Genomic DNA, 26454 nt, shown 5'->3' with positions numbered 1-26454 from the left:
GAATGGGAGAAAGGGGTGACTAAATCAACGGGTGAAATACACTGAGTTTACAAAACATGCACCAGGTTCACCAGGTGAATCCAGGTGAAAGCTATGATCCCTTATTGATTTCACTTGTTAAATCTACTTCAATCAGTGTAGATGAAGGGGAGGAGACAGGTTAAATAAGGATTTTTAAGCCTTGAGACAATTGAGACATGGATTGTGTGTGTGTCATTCAGAGGGTGAATCGGCAAGAGAATATTTAAGTATTTAAGGGCCTTTGAACAGGGTTATGGTAGTAGGTGCCAGGCACACCGGTTAGTGTCGAGAACTGCAACGCTGCTGGGTTTTTCATGCTCAACAGTTTCCTGTAAAGAAAATACAGGCAACTTGACTTGATTGTGGGAAGCATTGGAGTCAACATGGGCCAGTATCCCTGTGGAACACTTTCGCAACCTTGTAGAATCCATGCCCTGACTAATTTAGGCTGTTCTGAGGGGGGTGAAAATCAATATTAGGAAGTTGTTCCTAATGTTTTGAAGATGGACATGATATCAGTTCTGCTGCCATGTACAAAGCTTTTCAGAAAGCTATCCCAAAAGATAGTGATAAAGGTCACAGAACTTATCATATGCGTGGATGAATATCATAATCTGCCCATTAGTATCCATATAAGCTCTAATGAACTACCAACAAGTGTCCTGATGATACCTGCATGCATCATAGCAGCATGTCCACATCATGTTTATGTATGCTGTCACGCCCTGGCCTTAGTTATCTTTGTTCTCTTTATTATTTTGGTTAGGTCAGGGTGTGACGAGGGTGGTTTGTGTGTTTTTGTCTCGTCTAGGGTGATTGTACTGTCTAGGTTTTTTTTGTAGATTTATGGGGTTGTGTTCATTCTAGGTGTTTAGGTAAGTCTATGGTTGCCTAGATTGGTTCTCAATTAGAGGCAGGTGTTTATCGTTGTCTCTGATTGGGAACCATATTTAGGCAGCCATGTTCTTTGGGTATTTTGTGGGTGATTGTTTCCTGTGTCAGTGCCACACGGGACTGTTTCGGTTTGTTCACGTTTATTGTTTTGTATTTGTGTTCATTGGTCCGATCCTTGCTACACCTCTTCAGAGGAAGAAGAGGATGACAGCCGTTACATATGCAAGCATTTAACAGGCAGAATGAAGATTTTATTTGATATGGCTCTCTGAAAGCCGGGATCCACTTCTTTGCTTTCCACGAAGTAAAAAATCCCTTTCTAAAGATATCAGCACTAGCTGTTTCCCTCCTTGTGAACTTAAATTCTGCCCTTTTTATGCAAGTATCGTAAAACTCTTGAATTATGGATGCCCCCGCACAGTGTTTGCATTGGAATTGCACACGGTGGCCATAAAAACGCCAGAGCTGTGACAACACCATTAGCACAGATGAGCGTCAGGAGGTAAAACACTTAGGTGATCCATCCCAAGGACCCACTGCCCTGTAGACAGCCAGATTAGCCTTAGCCACGTCGCAGCTATAATGACCTGCCAGGGGCACTAATTCATTTCACAGCGCATCAGCACTCTCCCTGGCACTGATACCATCTCGGCAGGGAAGCAGTCACAGGAAGAGACACTGAACTAGGGGTGACCCTAGCATGTTTTTATTTCAACTTTATTTTGACAGGGAGTCACGCTGAGTCATGCTGAGACCATGGTCTCCTTTACAGATGAGCCCACATCAATATACACTATACACATCAATTTACACATCTATACACATCAATGTTCACTGTACACATCAATATACACATCAATATTCCAAAGCAAAACACAATCATAGAAAACAAATACATTCTTCAGTTAAAGGTCCTCAATCAGCCTTTTGAATTGCTCTAGAGGTACCAATTCGTCCCAATTTTAGAGAGCCAAATGGGAGATTATTCCACAAGGAAGGCGCAACAAAACTAGCAGATTTACCCAACTCAGTGGAGATCGAAGGGATTTCCGAAGTTAGCTATTCCTGAGACCGGGTTTAGTATCTCGTACGTCTATAACTTAACAATGAAGTAAGGTACAACCTACTTTCTGATACATAATGCAGTGATGTGTACTGAACCTATCGCCTGCAGTGACGATTTTAGTATGTAAATCTTGGTGGGGCAAACTCCCATTTTTTGGGGGGGATGTATGCCAGAAAAGCCACTACACAACACAACACTAAACAATATATTAATTGTACTATAACGACGACAAACGGTGCCCACTAACTGTTAGGGCCTATATAAAGCTCACCCAACAGCAGAGCTTTGTTTTCAGCACCATGGAGAGAATCCTTACCACCGCTACACCTGGCTTTCAGCGGAGCCTTGTCTGGCAGCGACACAATTCATTCAGCCTCATTTACTGCCTTTAAAAAAACATACCTGATATGGCTGACTTGCTTAAACAAATGTGGTTTCTACTGACAATTGAGATGTTCAAACTATGGCATAAAGGGACGACGAGCGAATAAACTCAATCTGAAATTTCGATTAAGACATTAATGAGCGAGCTAGGACGGATGTAGTCCACATAACTATTTTTTTAACACCCTCGAAATCTACAGCGACAGAATTCAGAACATAGGCCGTTCTTACAGTGTTCTCCCTGTACACCAAGTCAGAACCGTAGGATAAATAAAGGGGACATAGAAGCAGACAATGAAAGCTCTTACAATATTCAATGATTACATTTCTCTAAAACAGGTCATAGGCTACATGTGCACCACCAAGTCAGAACAGTAGGTGAAATTAAGGCTTTCTACACAGCATACACTTAGTATTACTTTCTTAGCTCCAGTATACATAATTCATGCAGCAGCATACAATACATTTCTGGACTGTTGTGCTGTGCTCACTTGAGCAGAAAGGTGGCGCAGCGGTCCTTCGTGGGAACATTTTGTTATCAAAAGTTATGGCATTCTCTGGATTTATGGTGCTTTCAAGACAACTGGGAACTCTGGAGAAAAAAAACAAGGTCAAATCATGATGACGTCAGGGATCTTCAGGTCGTAACTCTAGAAAGAGGCCCAAGTTCCCAACTTAGAATTCCGAGTTGGATGACCGTTCAAATAGTATTTTCCCAGTAGTTCCCAGTTGACTTGAACTCACTGAAGTCAGACTTCCCAGTTCAGAGTTAACAGTTGTTTTGAGTGCTACAGAAATCATGCTGGATTGACAGAATGGCCAATGTTGAATGTTTATCATTTTAAGCTTATCAAAAAGATCCTTAAACCCAGACTTGGGACCACACAGCCACCACTGAATAGCAGGTTAGTGATTGCTTTGCAATACTTACAGTTAGCCACTGATTCCTTCCAACCCACTCATTGTTGAATTTGCGATTTCCAACTTGTGTAATGTTTATGTCCAATGTCCGACGAGCACCAATAAGTTTTATCTATAATTTCTCTTCATATGACAAGGATTACAAATAATTTGCCAGTAGATTGTCGACTTGATTCATGATGACTGCTAGCTAGGATTTGGGAAGTATGATGTCCAATCAAAGCTACTGTAGATATATCGTGATTTTACATCATTTTATCTGTGGCCTTTTTGGATGGGCACTTCTAATGTAACTCTATGGCAGCACCCAAGGGTCTTGAGTTTTCGAGCTCTACCCTTAAATTTGGATGTGACGCAGTGTCCCCATGAGTGACAGAACACTGAGGACAATCACGGCGCAACTAGAGAACATTACCAACCTCTATTTTCTGTTGGCTGCCTCACCACCACAGAAAGCACTGAGCTAGGCTGAAACACCTGCATTTTGGAGCTGCCTTACTCAAGAAAGCAAAAAAGAGACCATGTTTGTACGTGGCTTTAGTAACTCAATTATTTAGTATTACATGTTTTACTTTGTTTGCAAACTGATGTGACACGTATTAATGCCTAAATGACATGCAAAAAAGGCAATCACCCCCCAAAAATGTGGGGCTCAAAACAGGTGGGGCAGGGTCGCCACTGTTGCAAGTCCTTTTCTTCTATAGTTTTACATTGGTCAATGTGGTGAGGTTGTCTTCAAAAACAGATGCTGCTTTGCGTGTTAGCTTCTGCCAGATTGTCACGTTCGTTTAGAGATGGATTGGACCAAGGTGCAGCGTTGTAGGCGTACATTTAACTTTTATTTAAGTTGGAAAATAGGATGATCGAGCAGCAGTAAGGGCTCTTCGATACTGCACGGTACTGTCTTTCCAAGCTATTCGGAAGACTTCCAGTTTAGTATAGCGCCACTTCCGTTCCAATTTTCTGGAAGCTTGCCTCAGGGCTCGGGTATTTTCTGTATACAAGGGAGCTAGTTTCTTATGACGAATGTTTTTTGTTTTTAGGGGTGCGACTGCATCTAGGGTAGTACGCAAGGTTAAATGCAATTCCTCAGTAAGGTTGTTAACCGATTTTTGTACTCTGTCCTTGGGTAGGTGGAGGGAGTCAGGAAGGGCATCTAGGAATCTTTAGGTTATCCAAGAATTTATAGCACGGCTTTTGATGATCCTTGATCAGGGTCTGAGCAGATTATTTGTTGCGATTACAAACGTAATAAAATGGTGGCCGATAGTCCAGGATTATGAGGAAAAACATTAAGATCCACAATATTTATTCCACGGGACAAAACTAGGTCCAGAGTATGACTGTGGTAGTGAGTAAGTCCGGAGACATGTTGGACAAAACCCACTGAGTCGATAATGGCTCCGAAAGCCTTTTGGAGTGGGTCTGTGGACTTTTCCATGTGAATATTAAAAGTCACCAAAAATGTGAATATTATCTGCCAAGGTCCGAAAGGAATACAGAGAACTCAGTGAGGAGTGCTGTATACGGCCCAGGAGGCCTGTAAACAGTAGCTGTAAAAAGTGATTGAGTAGGCTGCATCGATTTCATGACTAGAAGCTCAAAAGACGAAAACGCAGTCATTTCTTTTGTTGGTCATTTGAAATTTGCTATTGTAAATGTTAGCAACACCTCCGCCTTTGTGGGATGCGCGGGGGATATGGTCACTAGTGTAACCAGGAGGAGAGGCCTCATTTAACACAATATATTCAACAGGCTTAAGCCATGTTTCAGTCAGGCCAATCACATCAAGATTATGATCAGTGATTAGTTCATTGACTATGACTGCTTAGGAAGTGAGGGAGTATTCGTATTTTGAGATGTGAAATATCACAATCTCTTTCAATAATGACAGGAATGGAGGAGGTCTTTATTCTAGTGAGATTGCTAAGGCGAACACCGCCATGTTTAGTTTTGCCCAACCTAGATCGAGGCACAGACACGGTCTCAATGGGGATAGCTGTGCTGACTACACTGACTGTACTCGTGGCAGACTCCTCTAAGCTGGCAGGCTGGCTAACAGCCTGCTGCCTGGCCTGCACCCTATCTTATTGTGGAACTAGAGGAGTTAGAGCCCTGTCTATGTTCATAGATAAGATGAGAGCGAGTCCATCACTCCTCAGCAGGCCAGACTTGGTCCTGTTTGTGGGTGAGTCCCAGAAAGAGGGCCAGTTATCTACAAATTCTATCTTTTGGGAGGGGCAGAAAACATCTTTCAACCAGCGATTGAGTTGTGAGATTCTGCTGTAGAGCTCATCACTCCCCTTAACTGTGAGCAGGCCAGAGACAATTACTCGATGACGACACATCTTTCTAGCTGATTTACATGCTGAAGCTATGTTGCGCTTCGTGACCTTTGACTGTTTCATCCTAACATCATTGGTGCCGACGTGGATAACAATATCCCTATACTCTCTACACTCGCCAGTTTAAGCCTTAACGAGCACCATCTTCAGATTAGCCTTAACGTCGGTAGCCTTGCCCCCTGGGAAACGGTGTAGGATCGCTGGATGATTCTTTTTAAGTCTAATTCTGTGGTTAATGGAGTCGCCAATGACTAGGGTTTTCAATTTGTCAGAGCTAATGGTGGGAAGCTTTGGCGTCTCAGACCCCGTAACGGGTGGAGGAGAGACCAGAGAAGGCTCGGCCTCTGACTCCGACTCGTTGCTTAAATGGGGAGAACCGATTGAATGTTTCTGTCGGCTGAATGAGCGACACCAGTTGAGCATTCCTACAGCATTTCCTTTCAGAAGCCATGAGAAAATTGTCTGGCTGCGGGGACTATGAGAGGGGATTTATACTACTATCTGTACTTATTGGTGGCACAGACGCTGTTTCATCCTTTCCTACAATTAAATGACCCTTCCCTAACGATTCTGTCTGAAGCTGGGCTTGCAGCACGGCTATCCTCACCATAAGGCGATCGTTCTCCTGTATAGCGACTACAATTAGAAGGCATAATGTTAATGTTACTACTTAGCTTCAGCTGGTGGAGGTCCTGTAGAATCATGTCCAGATAAAGCGCCCGGGGTGAAAAAGGTGAATGAAAAAAGTTGAGCAAGGGAAAAAATAAAAATATAAAACGGTAATTAAAAAGTAAAAACCGTAGAAGTTGGCAGGTAACAAAGTAACATTAGCGACAAAGAGCACAGCAGCACGTAAACAAGTCCACAAGTTGTGACCGCAAATAATGTGCCACGTGATGGTGTGGGGGTGCTTGGCTGGGGATACTGTCAGTGATTTATTTAGAATTCAAGGCACACTTCACCAGCATGGCTACCACATCATTCTGCAGCGATACGCCATCCCATCTGGTTTGCGCTTAGTGGGACTATTATTTGTTTTTCAACAGGACAATGACCCAAAATGCACCTCCGGGCTGTGTAAGGGCTATTTGACCAACAAGGAGAATGATGGAGTGCTGCATCAGATGACCTGGCCTCCACAATCACCTGACCTCAACCCGATTGAGATGGTTTGGGATGAATTGGGACCACAGAGTGAAGGAAAAACGGCCAACAAGTGCTCAGCATATGTGGGAACTCCTTAAAGACTGTTGGAAAAGCATTCCTCATGAACCTGGTGGAGAGAATGCCAAGAGTGTGCAAAGCTGTCATCAATGCAAAGCGTGGCTACTTTCAAGAATCTCAAATATAAAATAGATTTTGCTTTGTTTAACACTTATTTGGTTACTACATGATTCCATATGTGTTAATTCATAGTTTTGATGTCTTCACTATTAGGGACGCGCTCCAGCAGGTATATCTCTCTGGTCACCCCCAAAGCCAATTCCTCCTTTGGCCACTTCTCTGCTGCCAATGACTGGAACGAACTACAAAAATCTCTGAAACTGGATACACTTATCTCCCTCACTAGCTTTAAGCACCAGCTGTCAGAGCAGCTCACAGATTACTGCACCTGTACATAGCCCATCTATAATTTAGCCCAAACAACTACCTCTTCCTCTACTGTATTTATTTATTTATTTTGCTCCTTTGCACCCCAGTATTTCTATTTCTACTTTGCACATTCTTCCACTGCAAATCTACCATTCCAGTGTTTTACTTGCTATATTGTATTTACTTCGCCACCATGGCCTTTTTTGCCTTTCCCTCCCTTATCTCACCTCATTTGCTCACATTGTATATAGACTTATTTTTCTACTGTATTATTGACTGTATGTTTGTTTTACTCCATGTGTAACTCTGTGTTGTTGTATGTGTCGAACTGCTTTGCTTTATCTTGGCCAGGTCACAATTGTAAATGAGAACTTGTTCTCAACTTGCCTACCTAGTTAAATAAAGGTGAAATAAAATAAAATAAATACAATTCTACAATGTAGAAAATAGTAAAAAGAAAGAAAAACCCTGGAATGAGTAGGTGTGTCCAAACATTTGACTGGTACTGTATATATTCAGTCTAATACGGCTATTTACTTACCTTCGTAGCTCTTTGTCAGAAGCTTTTTTAACTGTCCTCTCCAAGTTTAGCTGGAATTTAGACTGAAAGGATTTGACTAATGTGATTGGTTGACACTGGCCTACGTGCCTTGCCTTGCGTAGAATATCAGATCTCAACGATTGGATAAGTGTTTAACATCACCAGTGCAATGTGACCACAAACAGAGATCTAAATATAATGATGAGATGACAATTTTTCCGCCCTAACAATGGGAGTCGTTGTCCCAAAAGCTGGAAGGCAGGCGAAAAGCATAGGTCCAAAATATGCCCATGGAAATGCATTGGATTTTGGACAAGATGATGGCGAGTGAAACCTCTCGCGTTGCCTCTTCCTCTCTGCTGCAAAAGAGACAGGTCAGAATGCCTGACTGAAATACAGAACTAATATAATTTTTGGCTAAATTAGTGGTGTTAGAATTGTTTGATGAAATGCGGGACATGATTGTTTGGTTGCGGGACAAAGGGCCAAAATGCGGGACTGTTCCACACAATACAAGACATGTGGTCACCCTAACCATGTCCCTTATTTGATATGGTTCCCATATGCTTTTCCACCAAGTTTAGATTTGTAAACGAATAGAAAATAGAAGTGGGAGACTATTGCGAGCACTGCTCCAGATCACCTGATATCCTCCACAAGGGGTGAGAGAAGCATTTCGCTACACCTGCAATAACATCTGCTAAACATGTGTATGTGACCAATAACATTTGATTTGAAGGGGGAGAGAGAGACCTGACTCGAGTCAAACTAAACTGTCTATCGTACAGCAGAGCAGAGCATGTGTCTGACTCCAACCCCACACAACTGAATTGATAAAAACATAAATCATGAGCGCACCGCTTATGAAACAGAGCTGAGAGCTCTCCATGCCGAATCGGGCCGGTTCCACCCAAACTAAATCCAGCAAAGTCACATCACCAGAACCTCCAACCAGAGCATGGCACACAATCATTAGAAATAATTGCTCAAGAAACCACACCACTGCACAACAACTGCGTTCAAGAAGAGATAAAGCACATTTGACCAGTTTCAGTAGCCAATGCCATACTATCCACAAGCTATTGTGAATGGAGCACAAGAGTAGCCAACACATTAATATTGCAACATTATGACATTTTATAACACAGCAAAACCCAATTAAAGCATCCCCAAAAGGCATTTAATATAGAATATTAACTGCATGATGGTAGCTTATTAAACCATTGGTCTTACCTCACTGCTGGGCCAGGTGTGCCAGCAGTCATAAAACATCAATAGTGGCCTCGCGCTGTGGGGCTGACAAAGGCCCTCATTAGGGCTTGTGTCCAGAATTTTACAGTGAACATGTATAAGGGACATCTGTGTCAGCCTTTTCTCCTGCTCATTGTGCTGCATATCCATGTCTTTAGGTGGCGAAGGGTGAACGTCCTCTCCGTGGACCTGACGGAGATCAAAAGACAGAGGCACAGTTGGATTAGGGTTTCTACTTCTCTGAAGAGACCTCTCGTTTGTGGGTGAAGTTGGGCCAGAGTTGAATCAACACCTGGGACAGTGATGGATTGGGTATTTTTTCTCCCAACACGTGGAGTTGGGAGATGGTGGAGGTGAAGGGAGTCAAGCGACTGTGCATCCAGTTGAGTCATTTTGCTGCGTCAATGAGGGTTTTCTCACGTCTTGCTGACATTCCTAGCCCTTCCTGGTCAAGTCTTCTCTCTACTTCTGATTGCACCAGATCCACCGCTTCAAAGACCTCGCGTCTCGACCTGAGTTCCACTTTTTCTGGATCCACCATTTCGGTCTCCATTGCGTGGTGATAGCCGGCTGGGTTAACTCCTAGCCTACAGGAAGGAATGAACCGGAAACGTTCAATCTCGTGGAGGTGCATTGTCAATGATTGGTTGTAGCCTACAGTTTGAAGATTTTATTTTTGTAAATTTATTTTTGTAAATATCCCATGTTTTTTCTCTTTCCCCTACCCTATTTATATCAATAATGCAACGGAAATGTTAAAAAAAAATTATTGCAACAACACATTCTTACAGTTTTGCCACTTCACCACAAGCGGTGCTGCCACACCCCCAGGACCCCTACTTCCCGCAGCAACAGTATGGTTAGAATACAAAAAAACAAGTATTTCAAAGAACTCAATAGCATTTTCACTAGTTTAAGTTACTGTAGGCGGTCTGCTGCCATGTGCTCAGGTGTGGAGTGCAAAGGAACAGCGGTTATTCTTGGGAAAAGTGATATTTAGAAATAGAGCTCATCTCTTAGTTATTTGGCAAATGTAAGTGTTTTGTAAACCTCAGAATCCACTCTGATACTATATAGAGCAACTAAAATAATTAACTGCATGTGACTCTGTAGTAGGATTTGAAAAAGTAACTTTTTGGCATTTTGGCGAAACTGCTTATAACACAAATTATGTCCGCGATATCAAAATTCTAACAACACAAATGTGTTAAATAGACTTATTAAGGAAGGGTCAAGGATGGAGCGGGGCACAGATATGTCAATGTCAAATTCACATGCAGTCAAAATTACTGCCTCAGCACCGTTGGCTCCCTTAATTGTACACCTAGTCTCCATTTCCACACTGTACCACCTCCCCTTATGTGTCAGCCCAGCCAAGGTCAAAGGGAGATGGGAGAGTGCTGCCCAAATTGATAACGTTTGTCGCGTAGTGAGAGTTGAGTGGAGACGAACGGATTCGGCTCAGTCAGTTCATTTCAGTTCAGTCAGTCCTTCTGATGAGCCCTTCCCAGCTAGCTAGTTTATGCTTGTGGCTAAAACTTCTGCGAAAATTAGACACTTGTCTGCCGAAGTTGGAATTATTCCATTTTTATCTGAGTGATTATTCATATATTTTTTTACAGAAATATATTAAATATGCGAAGGACACGGTACCCTGTTGTTGTGTTTGTTGGCTTGCAGTGCAAACTCTCCCCATTGAGCAGTGTAGACTTTCTCACGGTGACATCCAGATGGTTACAACCAGGGACGTCGCTAGGCCTATTTTAGGACGGCTTTAGCATCTTAAAACCTCTTGAGAATACAGGGGGTAATATTTTCGCATTAGCATAATTTGCTCTACAGATTAAACTGCCTCTTATTCAATTATTGCTCTTACTATATGCATATGAATCATACCATTGGAAAGAAAACAATCCCTAGTTTCTAAATCCGTTTCAATTTTGTCTCTGAGTGATACAGAAGTCATTCAACAGCACTTTCCATGACCAAGAACATAAAATCAAGATGTGTTATGCTGGCTTCAAAGCTCTGCCTATATATGGTCGTGCCCCCTATGACCAGAAACACACCACATTCGCCTTCCTCTGGTTGTCAAGATGACGTCAGAGGAGAAATTCTTTGTTTATCTGGGACTGACGTGAAATAGGACCCATTTCTTTGGCGTGACCGACAACTTCCGGACATCTTAATTTTCCAATTTGAGCTGCGTTGGTGTACTGTTTTGCTGGCGTTATGTATGCAAACTATCTCCGTGTCGAATTTTGTTTGATACATGTGACCATATCATCGTAATGTATGTTTTTTCAATATAGTTTAATCAGATTATTTGAATTTTTCCGGGAGTTTTTCGGTGTACCGTTGTCGGATTGTATTTACGTTTGAGAAATTCGTGCCACTCGACCGGTACCTGTGCTAAATGGAGTGGGAAAGGAACATTTCTGAACGGAACCAACGACTCATCTTGACAAAGGACACTTTGATCAACATTCTGATGAAAGATCAGCCATAGTAAGACCCAATTTACGATTTTATATCATATCTGTTGTGCATGTGAACTGGACGTGGGCGCCTAGCCGAATCTGCCTGGTAAAAATATCGTGTCCTCCGCTAACGTGGTTAGCTAATAGATTTACATATTCTGTCTTCCCTGTAAAACATTTTAAAAATCTGAAATGGTGGCTTTATTCACAAGACCTGTATCTTTCATCTGGTGTCTTGGACTTGTGATTTAATGATATTTAGATGCTACAAGTTACTTGTGACGCTATGCTAGCTGTGCTAATCAGTGGGGTGAGTTGGGGGGTGCTACCGGATCAGGGTTGCTGACTCGTGAGAAGTTAACTTCTTTGGGGTAGGGGGCAGTATTTTCACGTCCGGATGAAAAGCGTGCCCAGAGTAAACGGCCTGCTACTCAGCCATAGAAGCTAGAATATGCATATTATTAGTAGATTTGGATAGAAAACACTCTGACGTTTCTAAAACTGTTTGAATGATGTCTGTGAGTATAACAGAACTCATATGGCAGGCAAAAACCTGAGAAAAAATCCAACCCGGAAGTGGGAAATCTGAGGTTGGTCGATTTTCAACTCAGCCCTTATTGAAGATACAGTGGGATATTGGTCATGTTGCACTTCCTAAGGCCTCTACTAGATGTCAACAGTCTTTAGAGCCTTGTCTGATGCTTCTACTGTGAAGTGGGGCCGAATGAGAGGGAATTGAGTAAGGGCTACCATGAGCTGAACATGCGCTGACCATGCGCGTTCATGTGAGAGTGAGCTCTGTTCCATCGCACTTCTGAAGACAAAGGAATTCTCCGGTTGGAACATTATTGAAGAATTATGTTAAAAACATCCTAAAGATTGATTCAATACTTCGTTTGTCATGTTTCTACTGACTGTATATAACTTTTTTAACTTTTTGTCTGTACTTTCCGCTGGACTTGCACCCGCGTTGTGAGTTTTGAAAGTGCACTGAACGCTAGAACAACAACAAGGAATTTGGACATAAATTATGGACATTATCGAACAAAACAAACATTTAACGTGGAACTGGGATTCCTGGGAGTGCATTCTGATGAAGATCATCAAAGGTAAGTGAATGTTTATAATGTTATTTCTGACTTCTGTTGACTGCACAATATGGCAGATATATTTTTGTCTTGATTGGGCTCTGAGCGCCGACCTCAGATTATTGCATGGTTTGCTTTTTCCGTAAAGCTTTTTTGAAATCTGACACAGCGGTTGCATTAAGGAGAAGTGTATCTAAAGTTCCATGCATAACACTTGTATTTTCATCAACATTTATAATGAGTATTTCTGTAAATTGATGTGGCTCTCTGCAAAATAACCGGATGTTTTGGAACTACTGAACGTAATGCACCAATGAATATAAATATGAACTTTACCGAACACAACATACATGTATTGTGTAACATGAAGTCCTATGAGTGTCATCTGATGAAGATCATCAAAGGTTAGTGATTCATTTTATCTATATTTCTGCTTTTTGTGAATCCTCTCTTTGTCTGGAAAAATGGCTGTGTTATTCTGTGAATAGGCACTCACCTAACATAATCGCTTGGTTTGCTTTCGTTGTAAAGCCTTTTTGAAATCGGACACTGTGGCTGGATTTACAACAAGTGTATCTTTAAAATGGTGTAAAATACATGTATGTTTGAGGAATTTTAATTATGGGATTTCTGTTGTTTTGAATTTGGCGCCCTGCAGTTTCACTGGCTGTTGACGAGGTGGGATGCTACCGTCCCACGTACCCGAGAGAGGTTAAACTGCTTACCGGGCAGGCACTAGGACTTGGGGGAGGCTGCTGCTGCAGAGGCTGCTGCACACGCTAGTGACAGTTAGGGCTACTTGTATCTAACATTTTGGTTAACGTTAGCTACTGCTGTGACTGCTAGCTAACAGTAAACTGACAGGAAAAGGCTCTGACAGTACGGATTCATGCAGATAGGCTACGATGTGAATTTGTGGTAAGTTAGAACAGAGAGAGAGAGACAGAGTATTCACTACTATAGACTTTGGTCATATTCAAAGCTTTGTTAACCAATACGTGTTTATGTGAGGCTGCCTTTAAGTTATAACGTAACAGATGTTTTTGCGAGCTAGCTAACGGTAACGGTGTTTTCTTTAAATTCAACATAAGTTATGTGGCGATGATATCTAGTTAACGTTGCATTTAATGTAGTTTTGCTATCTGTGCCAGGCTATAAATGAGACAGATGACGTAACATCATGCACATATCTGTTCATACTCAATTGCTTTCAATCAATAGGCCATTGCAAAACAATTATCAGTAGGTCATGTGTAGAAAAGGTGACATAGTGTTGATCACAATGTCATTGTATTATCCTCAATTTCTCTACTGTAGGCTAGCTAACGACTTCACGTTAGATGGATATACGGAAATTCTTCAGGAGAGGCAGTGCCAGCAGCTCTGCCGAAGGCCAATCCGGTGAGAGATTAAGATTTTACCAGTTCAAACAAACAAATTAAAACTTAAACTGATTAATCACCTATTAATCACGCCTTGAGTAAATATGAGTTTAATAACAATACATGTCAGAACACAGCAGACAAGAATGAGGGAAAGAAGCTGGAGGCTGTCAGGGCTGAGGGAGCATGTCTGATGAAGGTTAGTGATAAAAAAATGCAAGTAGATGTTTAAGCTTTCAATTAAATTTGTACATCATATGAAGGCATATGTCTTACTTTGTTAGGCATACATAAATAATGTTCATAATATCTTAAAGGGTCATGCAGAAAGAGAGGCTTCTATGCAAGGCAGAGATCAACATACGAGCTGTATAAGTGAGAGAGAGCAAGCATGCCCAGAGAAAGAGGGACAGCAAAAAGATTCAGAGAGAGGGGGACAACAAACAGATCCAGAGAGAGGGACAACAAACAGATCCAGAGAGAGGGACAACAAACAGATCCAGAGAGAGAGGGACAACAAACAGATCCAGAGAGGGAGGGACAACAAACAGATCCAGAGAGGGAGGGACAACAAACAGATCCAGAGAGAGAGGGACAACAAACAGATCCAGAGAGAGGGGGACAACAAACAGATCCAGAGAGAGAGACAACAAACAGATCCAGAGAGAGAGACAACAAACAGATCCAGAGAGAGAGGGACAACAAACAGATCCAGAGAGAGGGACAACAAACAGATCCAGACAGGGAGGGACAACAAACAGATCCAGAGAGAGAGGGACAACAAACAGATCCAGAGAGGGAGGGACAACAAACAGATCCAGAGAGGGAGGGACAACAAACAGATCCAGAGAGGGAGGGACAACAAACAGATCCAGAGAGAGGGGGACAACAAACAGATCCAGAGAGAGGGGGACAACAAACAGATCCAGAGAGAGAGACAACAAACAGATCCAGAGAGAGAGACAACAAACAGATCCAGAGAGAGAGGGACAACAAACAGATCCAGAGAGGGAGGGACAACAAACAGATCCAGAGAGAGAGGGACAACAAACAGATCCAGAGAGAGGGGGGCAACAAACAGATCCAGAGAGGGAGGGACAACAAACAGATCCAGAGAGAGAGAGGGACAACAAACAGATCCAGAGAGGGAGGGACAACAAACAGATCCAGACAGGGAGGGACAACAAACAGATCCAGAGAGAGAGGGACAACAAACAGATCCAGAGAGAAGGGGACAACAAACAGATCCAGAGAGGGAGGGACAACAAACAGATCCAGAGGGGGAGGGACAACAAACAGATCCAGAGAGAGGGGGACAACAAACAGATCCAGAGAGGGAGGGACAACAAACAGATCCAGAGAGAGAGGGACAACAAACAGATCCAGAGAGGGAGGGACAACAAACAGATCCAGAGAGGGAGGGACAACAAACAGATCCAGAGAGGGAGGGACAACAAACAGATCCAGAGAGGGAGGGACAACAAACAGATCCAGAGAGGGAGGGACAACAAACAGATCCAGAGAGAGGGACAACAAACAGATCCAGAGAGGGAGAGACAACAAACAGATCCAAAGAGGGAGGGACAACAAACAGATCCAGAGAGAGGGACAACAAACAGATCCAGAGAGGGAGGGACAACAAACAGATCCAGAGAGAGGGACAACAAACAGATCCAGAGAGAGGGACAACAAACAGATCCAGAGAGGGAGAGACAACAAACAGATCCAAAGAGGGGGGGACAATAAACAGATCCAGAGAGAGGGACAACAAACAGATCCAGAGAGAGGGACAACAAACAGATCCAGAGAGGGAGGGACAGAACCAAAGCACTTTGTGAAATTCACAATGTTCCAGAGGCAGATGCAGCAAGAAAGCGCAAACAAAGGAAAATGGGAGATTTTCGCGCCGGCTGCGATCCTGGTTGCGTAAAACAAATGGTCAGAAAAGGCTTGCAAGTCTTGCAGCCATGTCCATTGAGGGTGAAGTGCTTGGGCCACTAAGCCACAATAGTCTTATTGACCGCTTTGCCACCTTTAAAAATAGGAGGTACACTTTGATGCGTCCCCCCACAAAATAAGCATCAAAAGAGAGAAGCAGGAGGAGAAGTTCTGTAATATAGGTTGTAATATTTGTTTGGGATCTTACTTTATCAGATCTTATTCCTAATTATTTTTCAGTTTTTAAAATCGTATTTAGCTCATTAGTTGAATTGTGGATGATACTGTTTAAGATGTTCCACGTGTCTGAATTATTGGGTTAATTTTGAGCAACAAATTTAAACAAAGATTTTTTTCTAATGGTATAATATGACCTCTCAAAATAACATCCCAAAAGTATTTTGGCTAGATAGTACAGCCATTTTTGTGCCTTTTGTTGGTGTTGGATGGATGGGGACAGAGTGGACATTAATTTCTTTATTTGGATAGAATTTAAGTAAGTCATATTAGATCAGTGTCTAAGACAAACTATGAGACAGGTATACTTTTAGCCAACTTTGACCAAAAATAACCTTATTTTGATCGATTTTACACCCATTGTTACTCTAAACAAACATGATGAAAATATGTTTTGGGGGCTTTAAAACAAATCCTTGGGGAGTATGCCCAGACCACCCTAAAAGAGGCTTAGCCCCCCTATCCATGAATCTCTAGTGATATCCCTGGTTACAACCAATATTAGAAGTTATTTCTCGTGTAGGCTGCTATCCTACTCAAAATACAATCAAGTGGGATGGAATAAACTGGAGATGGTGACCAAATTCAGATGATGACCAATACTACAGTTTTTTTCTCCCTTGCCCATTGACATAAACATAAAGTTTTAACTAAAACCATGCTGCTCCTGTTGCCAGTTAGCCAGCATAAACTAGCTGAGAAAGGCTTATCAAGACTCGACTCTCAGCTGTGCGACATACATTATATGACAAAAAGTATGTGGACATCTGCTTGTCGAACATCTCATTCCAAAATAATGGACATTAATATGGAGTTGGTCCCACCTTTGCTGCTATAACAGCCTCCACTCTTCTGGGAAGGCTTTCCACTAGGTGTTGGAACATCGCTGCGGGGACTTTCTTCCATTCAGCCACAAGAGCATTAGTGAGGTCGGGCACTTATGTTGGGCGATTAGGCCTGGCTCGCAGTCGGCGTACCAATTCATCCCAAAGCTGTTCGATGGGGTTGAGGTCAGGATTCTGTTCAGGCCAGTCAAGTTGTTCCACACCGATCTTGACAAACCATTTCTGTATGGACCTCGCTTTATGCACAGGGGCATTGTCATGCTGAAACGGGAAAAGCATTCCCAAACTGTTGCCACAAAGTTGGAAGCACAGAATCGTCTAGAATGTCATTGTGTGCTGTAGCATTAAGATGTCCCTTCACTGGAACTAAGGGGCCTAGCCCGAAACATGAAAAACCGCCCCAGACCATTATAACTCCTCCAGCAAACTTTACAGTTGGCCCTATGCATTCGGGCAGGGAGCATTCTCCTGGCATCCACCCAACCCAGATTTGTCCGTCAGACTGCCAGATTGTGACGTGTGATTCATCACTCCAGAGAACACATTTCCACTGCTCCATAGTCCAATGGTGGCAAGCTTTACACCACTCCATCTAAAGCTTGGCATTGCACATAATGATCTTAGGCTTTTTCTTCGGCTGCTCGGCCATGGAAACCCATTTCATGAAGCTCCAGACGAACAGTTCTTATGCTGACAGTTCTTGTGCTGACGTTGCTTCCAGAGGCAGTTTGAAACTCGGTAGTGAGTGTTGCAACCGAGGACAGCCACTTTTTATGCCTTCAGCAGTAGGCGGTCCCGTTCTGTTAGCTTGTGAGGCCTACCACTTTGCAAACTGACTTGTTAGAAACGTGGCATCCTATGACAGTGCCACATTTAAAGTCACTGAGCTCTTCAGTAAGGCCATTCAATGTTTGTGTGCTCAATTTTATACACCTGTCAGCAACAGGTGTGGCTGAAATAGCCGAATCCACTAATTAGAAGGGGTGTCCACTTACTTTTGTATATATATTGTACGTCATTAATTTGGGCACCATGAGTATCCATATAGCCTCTCCCAAGGGAAAGAGGGATGCCTAGTCAGTTGTACATTCAAATGAAATGTTTCTTCCACATTTAACCCAACCCCTCTGAATCAGAGGTCTTCAGCGCCTGGGGAACAGTGGGTTAACTGCCTTGCTCAGGGGCAGAATGACTGATTTTTACCTTGTCGGCTGGGGGATTCGATCGAGCAACCTCTTGGTTATTGGCCCAATGCTCCTACCCGCCAGGCTACCTGCAGCCCAGGAAGATATGAGGTAAAGCAAAGAGCAAGCCGGGGCTAATTAAACCAAGTAAAGTGTCATAAATCCCGCAGGCTGACATCATAGGAAAGGTCAGGTATGGTTGAGCTCAGCCGGGCCTTCAGCAGCCCGCAATACTTTTCAAAGGCTTGCCTATAAGAAAATGCAGCCGGGGCTCAACATTTCCACCCGGACCACATAACTCTTTGTGTCCTCCTATCTGAGCTCTCCCCAGTGCAAACACTAAATGAGAAGGTGTGTCTATGTGGCACGCCGCATCACACGAGGGGATTTGAATTGTTTGTCGCACTGACGCTTCACTGCCTTGAAAGGGAAATGTGTATTGTAGAGACATAGGGATGGATATGAAGCCAGCCTTTGATGGTGGAGGAGTTGGACGGGGCTATCAGTTACACAGTGTGAACATTAACATTACAAAGCTGTCCCGGACCATTGATTAATCAATAAGAAAAATAAATAAATAAATAAATAAATAAATAAATAAAGAGAGAGAGAGAGAGAGAGAGAGAGAGAGAGAGAGAGAGAGAGAGAGAGAGAGAGAGAGAGAGAGAGAGAGAGAGAGAGAGAGAGAGAGAGAGAGAGAGAGAGAGAGAGAGAGAGAGAGAGAGAGAGAGAGAGAGAGAGAGAGAGAGAGAGAGAGAGAGAGAGAGAGAGAGAGAGAGAGAGAGAGAGAGAGAGAGAGAGAGAGAGAGAGAGAGAGAGAGAGAGAGAGAGAGAGAGAGAGAGAGAGAGAGAGAGAGAGAGAGAGAGAGAGAGAGAGAGAGAGAGAGAGAGAGAGAGAAGAAACACAATCAGTTCCATTCAATAGAAGGACTTTGTCAAGGTCTTGATGAGCCAATGCGGTACTTTAAAAAAGATCCCAGCTTCAGTGCTGTCACAGGCCCTTTCATTGAAGACTTTCTTCCCCGACATGAAGTTAAATGTTATTTATGCATGTATTATGAATGTAGAATACATGTAGGTGTTTTCCCTATTCCTATATTGGATCCCTGGCAGAATTGTTAGAATATGTTATATTGCCTCATTTGAAAAAGAGAGGTATGATCATCCTATACCAGAGAGGCTTTTGTGTGGAGGGTGTCACTGGTTAGAGAAGAAACGGATCTGTCCTGCCATCTGTACAGACAGGGATGCTGGGTGAAAAACAGCATGTCCTCTGTCGAGAAGTAGAGCACATCTCCATGTAATCCCTTAGAAAATGAGTATGCACAAAGCACGGGAGCCGTCAAAGGAACAATAGCCTGCAGATAGACTTACCCAAAAACAAATGGCGAGATAAGCCTCCAAAAGGGAATGAAGACATTGGGTTGGCAGGGTAGCCTAGTGGTTAGAGAGTTGGGCTAGTAACCGAAAGGTTGCAAGTTCGAATCCCTGAGCTGACAAGGTACAAATCTGTCGTTCTGCCCCTGAACAAGGCAGTTAACCCACTGTTCCTAGGCCATCATTGAAAATAAGATTTGTTCTTAAATGACTTGCCTAGTTAAATAAATAAAAACATACTAGCCACAATCACAGTGGCTATGTAAACAAAACAATAACGTACCTGGCGGTGACAACTATATGAATGGATAGGTTACTTGCTTGTGGCCTTCAATCACACATTTGTTATAAGGAGCACATTCCTGCTTGGTTGTGACCATTAACCAAATGGATTCAAATTGTATTTGTCACATGCGCAGAATACAATGGGCAGAATACAATTCTTAACCGTGAAATGTTTGCTTGTGAGCCCTTCCCAACAATGCAATTATGAAAAAGAAAGATAGTAAAACACGAGGAATAAAATACACATTAATACACATTAGGGATTCGAGAGCGCCATATGATGCCTCAATTGGAATACGCCGTGGTGTTTCATATGGAAGCTTCAATCACTGAGGTCATTCATGTGTAACAATTGCAAACATCAAAGGTTAGGGTGGGTGTAAATAATGAGGGTATGCTTTATGCGCAAATGCCATCCAATGAACATACACTATACACTATATGATATATACAAAAGTATGTGGACACCCCTTCAAATTAGTGGATTCGGCTATTTCGGCCGCACCCGTTGCTGACAGGTGTATAAAATTGAGCACACAGCCAATCGAGCACACAGCGAAGTAGTAGGCCACACAAGCTGACAGAACGGGACCAGCAGAGTGCTGAAGCGCGTAGCGCGTAAAAATCGTCTGTCCTCAGTTGCAACACTCGCTACCGAGTTCCAAACTGCCTCTGGGAAGCAACATCAGCACAAAAACTGTTCGTCGGGAGCTTCATGAAATGGGTTTGCATGGCTGAGCAACTGCACACAAGCCTAAGATCACCATGCGCATTGCCAAAGCGTCGGCTGGAGGGGTGTAAAGTTCACCGCCGTTGGACTCTGGAGCAGTAGAAATGTGTTCTCCGGAGTGATGAACCATGCTACACATACACACACGCACCGGGGTATTTGTATGCAAGAAGAATTTGCAAGATCACTTGAAACACATCTAGCCGTGCCTGAATATCTCCCAGCCAGTCCGACAGCACTCCATCAGCAGAACTCTGATCTGCTCATTTGAGATAAAAGAAGGCAGGCCAGGTCTCCAGGGCATTAACAAGCACTCCTACACCGTACCATCTCTCAATCCACCTCTCAGTCCTCACTGTGTCATTTCAGTTAGAGCCATCTCAGGGAGAGAAAAAAATACAGCAGAAGTATGAGCCAACTATATTAAAGGAGCCGCAAATGAGCATAACTTTGGCTGCTCTTTTTTTTGGGATGCCCTTGAATAATTCATAACACTTTCGAGCACGGAATATGAAATCATCAGCGTATCCACAAATCAGATCCAGTTCTGACAGGGCTTTAATCCAGCCCTGAAAAATGTATGGTTTTAAAATAAATATGAGGTGGATATGAAGAAGGCCTCCAACTATAGAGGAGACAAGGAGTTAATGATCACTTGCCTAGAGTCATGTACATTCTATCACAATGATGATCCTTTACTGTATTTACCTCGAGGATCTAGCACAGCTAGCTTTTCCTAAAACATTATTTTACAGCACAGTTTCTCATAACGCTTTATATGCTGCACTGTAGGTTATGGCCAGCCCAGTTCTAAAGCTGTTTGAGACTAACACATTCCTTGGTACTAAAATATATATTGTGGACGTTTAAAGAGCCACTGAACACGTCGATTGCACATGTGTTTTTTTGTTGTTCATTAGAAAACACAGATTTCAGTCTTGGAGGTGTGTTTCCTGACCGATTCTGTGTTTGGTTAATGATGTGTCCCCCCCATGAGACACTGTAGACACGGAAGCCTATTTCACATCCTCAAAATCCCCAGAATGAATCAAAGAAATCTGTCACAAATGTTGACGTTTTTGCCGAGGATGTTTTAGTTGCGCAATTTCACATCTAACTAAGGTGTTTAGTACAGTATTTCTCAAGAGATAAATGTGCGACGTGTAAACAAAGTCGGAGCTGCTGGGCAGGTCTGTCTCGCTGTCTATGCTACTGGATAGAGAAAAATCACTGCAGCTGTTCACCCCATGTTAGTGGGCAACTGGACATCTTCAAAACCCAACCTTAATTTACGAGTTGTGATGCATGGATGTTCCAAGACTGACTATGACCAAAATGATCCTATTTACACTTTGTAGTCAATTTTGACACTACAATAACTGTTTCTGACTCATATTGATGCTGTCTGTTTTCAAAGGGATTGGTTACTTTTTAAAGGCAGTCACTCTTTAAGCCACCACATCTTCAAAATATTTCAAGTGAATCCCAACCGTGGAATTGGAGGTAGGCTTTATAGTTTACGCATACTGTGCACTGCCGGCCATATTCTCTAGGACACTCTGTCTCCCAACACATCACTAGTACTACAGTACTTTGCATGCAACCAAGCATACCTCTAAACCTGACTTTACTCAACACCACAAACTCATTAGCCTTTCAGCTTATTTGAAGGCAATTTTACCTCAGATTTTCTGTTTAATGTGTCAAAAACAATGCAATCACGAGCTTTGATTTCAAGTTTCCCTATCTGAAGGCTGTGGGGTAGAGTTATAATTTAATCGTTCTGGCTATTGCTATTTAGCAAACATTTATAATGAGATTTGGTTTCATTCTGAAAGTAATTTCTCCTTCTGTTCCCTGCAAAGGAAGATTATGTGAGCCAATGAACTGGAAAAGCATGATGAAGCCATTATTAAACTATTTTTCTAACATAATGATGATGTGCATAATGATGAATATATGATAAGCCACATTATGCATAATAACTACCTATTTGAATATCAGAATATTTGTTTTCTCTACGCCAATCGGAATAATATTGATGAAATAAATGAATACTAGATCTCTAGACCAAGAATCCACTCTATAGTGCCTTCAGAAAGTATTCACACCCCTTGATTTATTCCACATTTTGTTGCGTTACAGCCTGAATTTTAAACAGATTTTTTTTTTTTTATCTACTTGTTTTAAAAAATGTTTGCAAATGTATTGAAAATGAAATACATAAATATCTAATTTACATAAGTATTCACATCACTGAGTCAATCAGTGGCGGTCAGTTCCGTTTATTATGAGGGAGGACGATTCGTTTTTTCATGAGCATGGCCTTATTTCTAATACAGAATGTTGGATGACTGTCATTCCTATTCCATTCACCCAGTGCAATGTACAATCAATAGGTTTAGGCTACTACATGATGCTCGAATTTTCCCTGTACTCGACATGAGGTTGCTACAACCTAGCCAATGAAATAAAGTTTACAATGTAGGTGCACACAGGTTTAGAGAAAAATTTGAGATGACAGACAGTGACACGTGGACAGACAGTGACACATTCAATACCGCCTTGCACAGTCTTACCTGCAACTTGCTTACCTAGGGTGTAATCATTAGTCCAACAGTTGCAAACAAGAGTTTCTATTGGACAAATCCAGGTATTTTTATCCCTTTTCGTTTGCTTCCGTTTAAGAAAAAAAATCTGCGGAGTTAATACCCCCTGATCACGCATAAACACAGTTCACTTTCATAGCAGCCACGTTGTATTCCTTTTCGCCTCTATGCACTTTCCTCCTCTCATCTTTTCCTTTCGTTTGTGAACTTCAATGAACAACACATCAGCTGCATGTGACCAGGAGAAAAAACTTTTCCAAGCTAAACCATGTCATAACCGCTACACACAGCCTACATCGTTGTCCCCATATTAGCTAAAGTAACATCCTAGTCAACATAGCTAATGCCTTAGTAAACCCACCACATTCATGCAGTCACGTTACAGTGTATAGTCAGTAAGCAGTTACACCGGCGGGCCCCGGTGGCAATACATTTATAAAACCAAAAGCTTACCTTGACTTGGAAGAGTTCCAGTGTTGTGTTGGATAGTCAGCTAGCTAACATAGCATCCCTCTGTTTGAGCCTGGTATTTGAGTAACTAAACTAGCCAGCTGCATTTGCTAGCTAAGTAAGTGAAACTGAAAGTGAAAAAAATGACAAAATCTTTCTCTCTCGCTCTCTCTCTCTTACTTCTCCTTCAACAAATTAATTTGTTGATAACTGTTCAACTATTGTCTTTCTCTCTCTTTCAACCACTCACCACATTTTATGCACTGCAGTGCTAGCTAGCTGTAGCTTATGCCTTCAGTATTAGATTAATTCTCTAATACTTTGATTGGGTGGACAACATGTCAGTTCATGCTGCAAGAGCTCTGATAGGTTGGAGACACCTTCCTGAAGTTGTCATAATTATTGTGTAAGTCTATGGAAGGGGGTGAGAAACATGAGCCTCGTAGGTTTTGTATTGAAGTCAATTTGTATTCAGGACATAAAGTCAATTTCTTTGTCACAATTTTTGCAGTTTTACTTAAGTGCCTTATTGCAAACAGTATGCATGTTTTGGAATATATTTTATTCTGTACAGGCGTCCTTTCACTCTGTCATTTAGGTTAGTATTGTGGAGTCACTGTGTAGTACAAACATAAACAGCCATTAAACTCTGTAACTGTTTTAAAGTCACCGTTGGCCTCATGGTGAAATCCTTGAGCGGTTTCCTTCCTCTCTAGCAACTGAGTTAGGAAGGACGCCTGTAACTTTGTAGTGACTGGTTGTATTGATACACCATTCGAAGTGTAATTATTAACTTCACCATGCTCAAAGGAATATTCAATGTCTGCTTTTTTTTTACCCATCTACCATTAGGTGCCCTTCTTTGCTAAGCATTGGAAAATCTTGAATCTCTGTTTGAAATCCACTGCCTGAATGAGGGACCTTACAGATAATTGTATGTGTAGGGTACAGAGATGAGGTAGTCATTCAAAAATCATGTTAAACACTATTATTGCACACAGAGTCCATGCAACGTATGTGACTTGTTAATCACATTTTTACTTCTGAACTTATATAGGCTTGCCATTACAAAGTGGTTGAATACTTGACTCAAGACAGCTTTTCCTTTTTTATTAATTAGTAAACATTTCAAAAAACATAATTCCACTTTGACATCACGGGGTATTGTTTGTAGGCCAGTGACACAAAATCTCAATTAGTGAATTTTAAATTCACACAACATAATGTGGAAAAATTCAAGGGGTGTGAATACTTTCTGAAGGCACTGTGTTTCAACATTATTTAGACATTGTTGAATCAAGTGAACTTGTTGATTCAATTTCACTTCAATCAGCTTAACGTTATCGTATTCTTCTCCATACTGCAGCCATATAAGTAGCCTCCAGTAAAACATACGTCTCAGTCATATACCGATACAGTCAGTCTAGCAGGGCCTCATACTATGGACACGAATCTTGAACTTCTTCTGGTTCAGTGTGTACCCACAACCCAGCATATCTTGGCGTGACATGAAACACTTTATTCTAAATGTACTACATTATACTTTTGATGGAAAAAGTTCAGATTCAAGACCTCAATCAAGATGCAATCTACAAGTAAAGTGTTTAAAAAAACATGATAGCTATTAACACAGTTTGAATAGGTGCTCTTACTTGAAATGTCAAGCTTTGATGCCATGGAAACAACTGAAGGTATTCATTTATTCTCCATCTGCTCTCACTAGCTCGTACTCCACAGCTCTGTATTTGAGGTTACACTGTAGTTACTGTGCAGCACACAGTAAGTTTAACAAATCAAGAGTGCTAACCTAGTACATGAAGAATGCATTTATACAGCATATATTGCGTCTTAGATTTGAATTTAATTTGGGAGAAAAAACATACATTCAATCAATCTCGTAAACGTGGTGGAAATATACATTTATTGGACGGCTTTGCAGGTTTTGTGTTAGTAAATAATTAACTTGTTCCACCTATAGGTTATGGGACACAACCAGTATAGTCATTGCACATAATTTAATCAACTAGCCTGAGGTCAATACTGGTCCCCTTGTATTTTTCAAACTTAAATGTACCCTTTTGTCTTTGAATTTAATAAAATGTTCTGCCCCTTTAGGAACTGTCTTATCGCAATTTAGCAAATTAGTTAGCAACAAGGCTTGTCAGAGAGGCAGAAAATGCCTTTTTCAAGTGTGTCATTTTAAGTTAATGAGCACTGGCTGGCAGAGCCCGCTCTGGTTGTCACTGTCGATCAGTCAGAGGACGGCGCAGCAGCAATATGCAAACAGGTCATGATTGGCAAAGCAGCCATCCTTGAGAGAACATAGAAGATGGGAAAGTTGAAGGAGTGGTAGAAAGAAAGAGAGGGTTGGTGGGGTAGAGAGAGAGAGAGACAGTGAAAGAGAGGAGAAGAATATAGGGTGACAATGCAAGAGTCACTGTGAGAGGAGGGGAAGAAAAGGCAGGAGACCTCCTTCCTCAGTTGTTTGCTTTTCCTGCTTAGATGCATCTGCTATCGGCAAGTATAGCCATGGCAACCATGGAAACTGAATTTTTTTATGAGGTTTGTCTAGGCCGTCACATGACCCATTCCACTCCTATTCTGTTCCCGTCAATAGCCAAGTCAATGCACATGCAATAAAACTCTTGCCTTCTTTGTTCACGCCACATACTGTATACTATACTGTGCACATCCCATTACCAGCAATAAAGAAATCACTGCATCTGAAACACATTGCTCCCCTCTTGGAAAGGATCTAGATGTGAGGATTCTTGGAGAAAAATGTGGATGTATGCTTACAGAGAGAGAGAGGGGGGCACTGGTGGACTTACCA

General features: G+C 42.0%; 1 long non-coding RNA gene across 1 annotated transcript in view; it reads right to left on the bottom strand.

Moving 5' to 3' along the window:
* Positions 1-9589, bottom strand: part of LOC139564761 (uncharacterized) — a 36500-nt gene extending 26911 nt beyond the window's left edge. Inside the window, exon 1 of the long non-coding RNA XR_011672825.1 lies at positions 8999-9589. This is a non-coding gene — a long non-coding RNA (uncharacterized lncRNA). The remainder of the gene's footprint in view (positions 1-8998) is intronic.
* Between the last annotated feature and the right edge of the window lie 16865 nt (positions 9590-26454).

This window comes from Salvelinus alpinus, chromosome 2 (assembly GCF_045679555.1).
Source record: "Salvelinus alpinus chromosome 2, SLU_Salpinus.1, whole genome shotgun sequence".
In the NCBI taxonomy this organism is placed as follows: Eukaryota; Metazoa; Chordata; class Actinopteri; order Salmoniformes; family Salmonidae; genus Salvelinus; species Salvelinus alpinus.
Note: the sequence above shows the minus strand (reverse complement) of the source record. Positions and strands in the feature narration are given on the sequence as shown.